Here is a 7035-nt window from a genome sequence, read left to right on the forward strand (position 1 = left end):
GAAATACAGTCAATAATATCATATAACTGGCTATGACAATGATAATTACACTTACTGTGGTGAGCATTTTATAATGTATGTAATTGTCAAACCACTATGTTATATACCTAAAACTAAAATAATATTATGTCAGTTATACTTCAATTAAAAAGTAGTAATAACACTTTTTAAGTAATTTTTATATTTTTCTCTTTTTAATCCCAGCATAGTTAGTTTCAGGTGTGCAATTTCAGGTGTGTAAATTCAACAATTTTCTTCATTACTCGGTGCTCAAAATGAGTGTCCTCTTAATCCTCCTCACCTGTTTCACCCATCCCCACCCGCCTCCCCTCTGGTAACCATCCTTTTGTTCTCTATAGTTGAGTCTGGGTCTTTTGGTTTGGTTTGGTTTAGTTTTTCTCTCTTTTCTTCGTTCATTGTTTTGTTTTTTAAATTCCACATATGTGTGAAATCATATGGTATTTGTTTTTCTCTGACTTTTTTCACATAGCATAATACTGTCTAGCACCATCCACGTTGTTGCAAATGGCAAGGTTTCACTCTTTTTTTATGGCTGAGAAAAGTTCCATCATATATATGTGTCTGTTATTATTTTGAGGAATCTCCATGCTATCTCCCACAGTGGCTGCACAAGTTTGCATTCCCAACAAGAGGGCACCAGGCTTTCTTTCTCTATAGATCCTTGCCAACACCTGCTGCTTCTTTTTTTAAAATTTATTTTAGCCATTCTGACAAATGTGAGGTGATATCTCATTGTGGTTTTGATTTGCATTTCCCTGATGAGCAATGTTGAGCATCTGTTCATGTGTCCGTTGGTCATCTGGATGTCTTCTTTGGACAAATATCTGTTCATGTCTTCTCCCCATATTTTAAGTGGGTTTTTGGTTTTGGGTTTTTTTCAGGGTTTTGGTGTTGAGTTGTATAAGTTCCTTATATATTTTAGATACTAACCTTTTATCAGATATATCATTTGCAAATATCTTCTCCCATTCAATAAGCTGTCTTTTAGTTTTAGTTATTACCTTTGCTGGACAGAAGCTTTTTTTTTTTTTGATGTAGCTTCAATAGTTTATTTTTGCTTTTGTTTCCCTTGATGTCAGAGAAATTACTGCCTGTGTACTCTTATAGGATTTTTGTGAATTCAGGTCTCATGTTTAAGTCCTTAATCCATTTTGAGTTTATTTTTCATGTATGGTATAAGAAAGTGAAAAAAAAAAAGTGGCCCGGTTTCATTCTTTGGCACGTGGCTGTCTAATTTTCCCAACACCATTTGTTAGCGAGATTGTCTTTTTCCTATTTTGTCAACTTTGACTTTTGTCAAAGATTAATTTACCATATAATTGTGGGTTTATTTCTGTGTTCTCTGTTCCATTGATTTATATGTCCATTTTTGTGTCAGTACCATACTGTTTTGATTACTACAACTTTGCTATTTTTTTTTATTTCTTAAGTAATCTTTACACCCAATATTGGGCTTATATTTACCACCCCGAGATCAAAAGTCACATGTGCTACCAACCGAGCCAGCCAGGCACTCCAGTTACTACAACTTTGTAGCTTATCTTGAAATCTGGAATTGTGTTACTTCCAGTTTTGTTTTGCTTTTTCAAGATTGCTTTGGCTATGCATGTCTTTTGTGATTCCATACAAATTTTAGGATTATTGTTCTAGTCTGAAAAATGCTATTGGTATTTTGATAAGGATTGCAAAAAAAAATGATAATAAAGATTTTTAAAAATAGAATAAGCTATCAGAGAGAGTGGTGTTGCATACGTAATTAGTAAATGACCAGATATGGAAAGCAAAGAATCATAGATAAATACAGAGGGAAAGATGTAAGAACCCAAGTTCTGAAAAAAAGCTCATTTTCGGTAACTCCGTGCGCTCGCCCCTCCCGTCCTCTTTCCACCATCTCTCCGAGCCGCCACAATGGTGCACATGAACGTCCTGGCAGATGCTCTCAGGAGCATCAACAACGCTGAAAAGAGAGGCAAGCGCCGGGTTCTTATCAGGCCATGCTCCAAAGTCATCGTCCGACTTCTCACTGTGATGATGAAGCATGGTTACATTGGCGAATTTGAAATCATCGATGATCACAGAGCTGGGAAAATTGTTGTGAACCTCACAGGCAGGTTAAACAAGTGAGGAGTGATCAGCCCCAGATTTGATGTACAACTGAAAGATCTAGAAAAATGGCAGAATAACCTGCTCCCATCCCGCCAGTTTGGTTTCATTGTACTGACAACCTCACCTGGCATCATGGACCACGAAGAAGCAAGACGAAAACACACAGGAGGGAAAATCCTGGGATTCTTTTTCTAGGGATGTAATTCATACGAGCAAATAAAATGCCTCAATGGACAAAAAAAAAAAAAAAGCTCATTTTCTTTATCAATCATAATAATAGCAACAATATGACTAATATTATGAGCTCATACCATATATGCTGGGCTCCATTCTAGAAGCTCTTGTTTAACTCATTTAATCCTCAAAACAACTTGATAAGGGCAATTACAGTTCATACTCCCACTACACAGTTGAGAAAACCGAGGCCCAGAGAGGTCTACTTACTACCCAAGTAGAGGATACTACCCAAGTTCTATCGCATGTAAGTGACTGAACCAAATTCCAACCCAAGCAGTCTGCTTCTAGACCCAATTCCTCAGTCCTAAACCAGGACTGCACATAGACTTCAAAAGCTTACTGGCAAAAATTCAGGGCATGAGTTCAGTGCTGTTGAAAATAAAATACCTTTTTATTTGGGTGGCTCTAATCATGTCATTTGGTTATTCACCCCCTCTTCCTTCTACATACTACTTCTCTGTGGATCCTGTATTTCAGATGTGGCTTCTGGCGACCTTTGCAACTATGAGGCGTCTGGAAGAGAGCTAACACCTACTGAACCCTTATTCCGGGTTAGCAATGTTGCATTCCATCCTCGTATTGACAGCAGTCTCACCTCATCTGTGAGGAAAAGGAGCCTCCCAGGAGATAAGCAACTGCCTGGTTGAAGTGCTCCAGGCAAAGGGTCTGACTCTAGATGCTTCTCTCCCTTCGGTGCTGAGGAGACAACTGAGAACAGAAGCAAAAGCTAGGAGGCCCAGAGAGCCCGTTTGGGCTCTGCAGGAGGACTTTGCTGGCAGGACCATGCTGTGACTTTCATGGCATTTTTGGCATTTTTGCCTTCATGGGTTTCTTCTTCAGTCAATAAATCAATCAATCAAAATGGTCTTTTGTGATTGCATTGGTGTAAGGACAAATATATTAGTATTATAGATTAAGATTTTTTTTTGACCTAGAAATTTATTTTTTTTTCTTCTGATCTTAAAAGAAATTGCAACATTTCCTAAAGGTATCATGGTCCCTGAGCACTATGTCTCCTGGTGAAGTGTCGGCATTGGAGCTGGGTGCGCTTAGGGTTCACCCTAGGGAATACGGTGTCTCCTTACCCAAGGGAAGCTGAATCCCCACAACAGTGGAAATCCCCAACTACATCCCCTGGGTGGGTGGGTGCTGAGAACCCAAAACGGAATAAACCAAGCTTTGTGATGGATAATCCTAACCTTGACAAATCTTTTGATGGTGCCTCAAGGAAACACATCTGTATATAAGATGACCCAAACTGGTGACAAGCGGCTTGATAAATACAGGTGAATGCTTGTGCCATCATCCAGTCCTGGGTTAAATACCTTAATCTCCCTAAGTCTGTTTCCTCATTTGTAAAATGACAGGATAAAAGTCTGTAACTCAGAGGGCTGATTTGAGGACCCAACAAATTTCACCAATGAAGAGCTTAGCACAGTATCTGGCCTATGGTAAACACTGGATAAATGTTACTGAAAACTCTTAAGGCCACCATTCTCATCACTGTCACCACTGCTACTGGTGAGGACCATAGTCCAGAATGTTCCAATCTGGAACTTAACCTGGCTAGGTAAGAGGTCTGTCACCATATCTGCACCATCTCAGGTGAAAAGTTTAAGGTCCAAATAGAAATATCCGACTTCTGTGTTTGGATAGATTCATAAAATGAACTACAGATGATAGAAGCAATAATAAAGTACATGAACAGTAAGAAAAATATAGGCCAGCCTTGACTAAATTAGCAGGTATGGCATAAGGAGAGAACATTCTCGGCTGGAAACATTGCTCTGTGCATGTTACATAAATGAGGGCACTCATTCCCCAAATAAAGACACATTAAACAAAGACCAGGTGCACTATCCTGAGCCCTGCACCCCTCTCCAGTACAGCTGAAGCTGATATGGGCCCTTATATCCCCAAAGCCCATAATGAATTTTTATCCAATGAAATAGCAGGAAAGAAGGAAAGTGGAAAATCTCTCCTGGGGTCATCTGTATTTGAAGCATTCGCAAACACATACTAATCAGAATGTACGAGCCACTTATTAGAGATATAATTCAAGAGATGGCGATAAAGCATTTGAGGAGGAGACAGAGGTAAAAGAGGCGCGAATTCTACCCTGGGAACGGCAAGAAAATCCTGAAAAAAGTATCCATGTCCTGGGGGGAGAAAGATAACCCTGAAGAGATGAAAGAGGCACTCAGAGAAACCCGGACAGACAGATAAGGGGAGAAGAGATGGTCCCTGGGATAAAAGGGAAACGGGTCAGTAAATAGCATAGGGAATCTAAGTGACAGAAAACATGCAAAGAGCATGTACACAAATCGTCTGTTGGGAGGCAGCCCTGTTCCCACAAGAAGGAACGATGTAATCGGCACCGAGCTAAGGAAAAGAGGGGACTTAAACCCTACCAGGGTCCCCTCACTCTTGCCCGATCTTTTACACCTGAAACAGGAAACCCTCCTTGGTCGTAAACAAAAGGGGAGAAAAGCATAACACAGGCCCTCCGGGCAATTAGAATAAAGTTGGAATAAATACCCAGACGTGGTGCTGGCAGATGCAGTAAGATAATTCTGTGGAAATGCTTAATTCAGAGAGAATGAGACTCTTTGACCCCAAAGCAAAGCAGAGTCGGTGTAGCCCAGTGTGCGCCTGAGCAGGAGGCAGGAGACCTGGCCCCGGCTCCTGGGGCTGCCAGGGAATGGGGGTGTCCCGCTCAGAGGGCTTGCACTGTCCTCCAGGGCAACGCTGTGCCTGGGCAGAGGGGGCCTGAGCTGATGGCAGCCCTCCACCACTTGTCACCCTCACCCCAGCCGACAAGAAGAGTGTCCCATGGAGCTTGTGGGAAGGAGGAGGAGAGAAAAGTAACACCACATCCATTCATTCCTGCATGCCTGCATTCGACCCAGCTGCCAACAAGTGACATCACCGCCACCACCCTGGTTCTGGCCCTCGTTATTTCTCCCTGGACTATCCTGGTTAGCCTCCTTATAGGTCTTTTTTGAAATATCCTTTCCCACCTAACTCTCCCCATGGCCCCCAGTCTCTCTGTCACCAGAGCTCTCTTTCCAATGCTCAAATCTGATCACGTCGTATCCTGTTTAAAAGTCTTCGGTGGCAATGCAAGCTGGCACAGCCGTCGTGGAAAACAGCACGGAGGTTCCTCAAAATATTAAAAATTGAATTGTCATATGAGCCTGCCGTCACACTGCTACCCAAAGAAAATGAAACACTAATTTGAAAAAATATATGCGCCCCCATGTTTACTGCAGCATTATTGACAAGAGCCAAGTTATGGAAGCAACCCAAGTGTCCACCGATAGATGGATGGAGAAAGATGTGGTATATGTAGATAAAGGAATATTTCTCATCCATAAAAAAAGAATGAATGAAATCTTGTCATTTGCAACAATATGGATGGATCTAGAGAATATAATGCTATTACTCAGCCATTAGAAACGACAAATACCCACCATTTGCTTCGACGTGGATGGAACTGGAGGGTATTATGCTGAGTGAAGTAAGTCAATCGGAGAAGGACAAACAGTGTATGTTCTCATTCATCTGGGGAATATAAATAATAGTGAAAGGGAATATAAGGGAAGGGAGAAGAAATGTTGGGAAATATCAGGAAGGGAGACAGAACATGAAGACTCCTAACTCTGGGAAACGAACTAGGGGTGGTGGAAGGGGAGGATGGCGGGGGGTGGGGGTGAATGGGTGATGGGCACTGAAGGGAGCACTTGACGGGATGAGCACTGGGTGTTATTCTGTATGTTGGTAAATTGAACACCAATAAAAAATAAATTTATTATAAAAAAAAAGAATATAATGCTAAGTGAAATAAGTCCATCAGAGAAAGACAAATATCTTATGATTTCACTCATATATGGAATTTAAGAAATGAAACAAAGGAACAAAGAAAAAAAGAGAGAAATCAAAAAGGAAAAAAAAAGAAAAAACCCAGACTTTTAACTATAGGGCACAAACTGATGGTCACCAGAGGGGAGGTGGGTGGGAGCATGGGGGAAATAGGTGAAGAGGATTCAAACTACACTCATCATGTTGAGCACCATGTATAGAATGGTTAAATCAGTAGGTGGTACATCTGAAACGAATATAACACTGTATGTTAATTATACTTCAATTTTTATGGATGAGGGGATTTTTTTTGTATTTATTTTTAATTTTTTATTTATTTTTTGTCTGAGTAAGTAAGCTCTGTGCCCAGTATGGGCTCAAACTCACAACCCTGAGATCAAGGGTCACATGCTCAACTAACTGAGCCAGCCTGGCGCCCCTATACTTCAATTTTTAAAAGGTAGAAAAATCTCCAAAGGTTACTCGTTGCCTATGCAGGTTAGCAAACTATGACCTGTGGACTAAATCTGGCTTGCAGGAATGGTTTTTGCAAGGTGGGGGCAACTGGACAGCTCAATTGGTTATTTGATCTCAGCTTAGGTTGTGAGTTCAAGCCCCACTTTTGGCTTCATGTTTAAAAAAATGGGTTTTGCATGTTTAATAGGTTGTATAAAAATCAAAAAGGAATATGTGCATAGGGATATATGCTGCCTGCCAACCCTAAAACATCTAGTATGTGGCTCTTTACAGAAAGTTTGTCAACACTTCTAATTTCAGTAAAGAACAAAAAAATCCACACATATAGGGGCG

The 7035-nt window shown here is 40.8% G+C and overlaps 1 pseudogene; it reads left to right on the plus strand.

The window, feature by feature from the left end:
• Window positions 1–1920: 1920 nt before the first annotated feature.
• LOC121497593 lies at window positions 1921–2339 on the plus strand (annotated as a pseudogene).
• Window positions 2340–7035: the final 4696 nt, after the last annotated feature.

Source organism: Vulpes lagopus, chromosome 8, assembly GCF_018345385.1.
Source record: "Vulpes lagopus strain Blue_001 chromosome 8, ASM1834538v1, whole genome shotgun sequence".
Classification (NCBI taxonomy): domain Eukaryota; kingdom Metazoa; phylum Chordata; class Mammalia; order Carnivora; family Canidae; genus Vulpes; species Vulpes lagopus.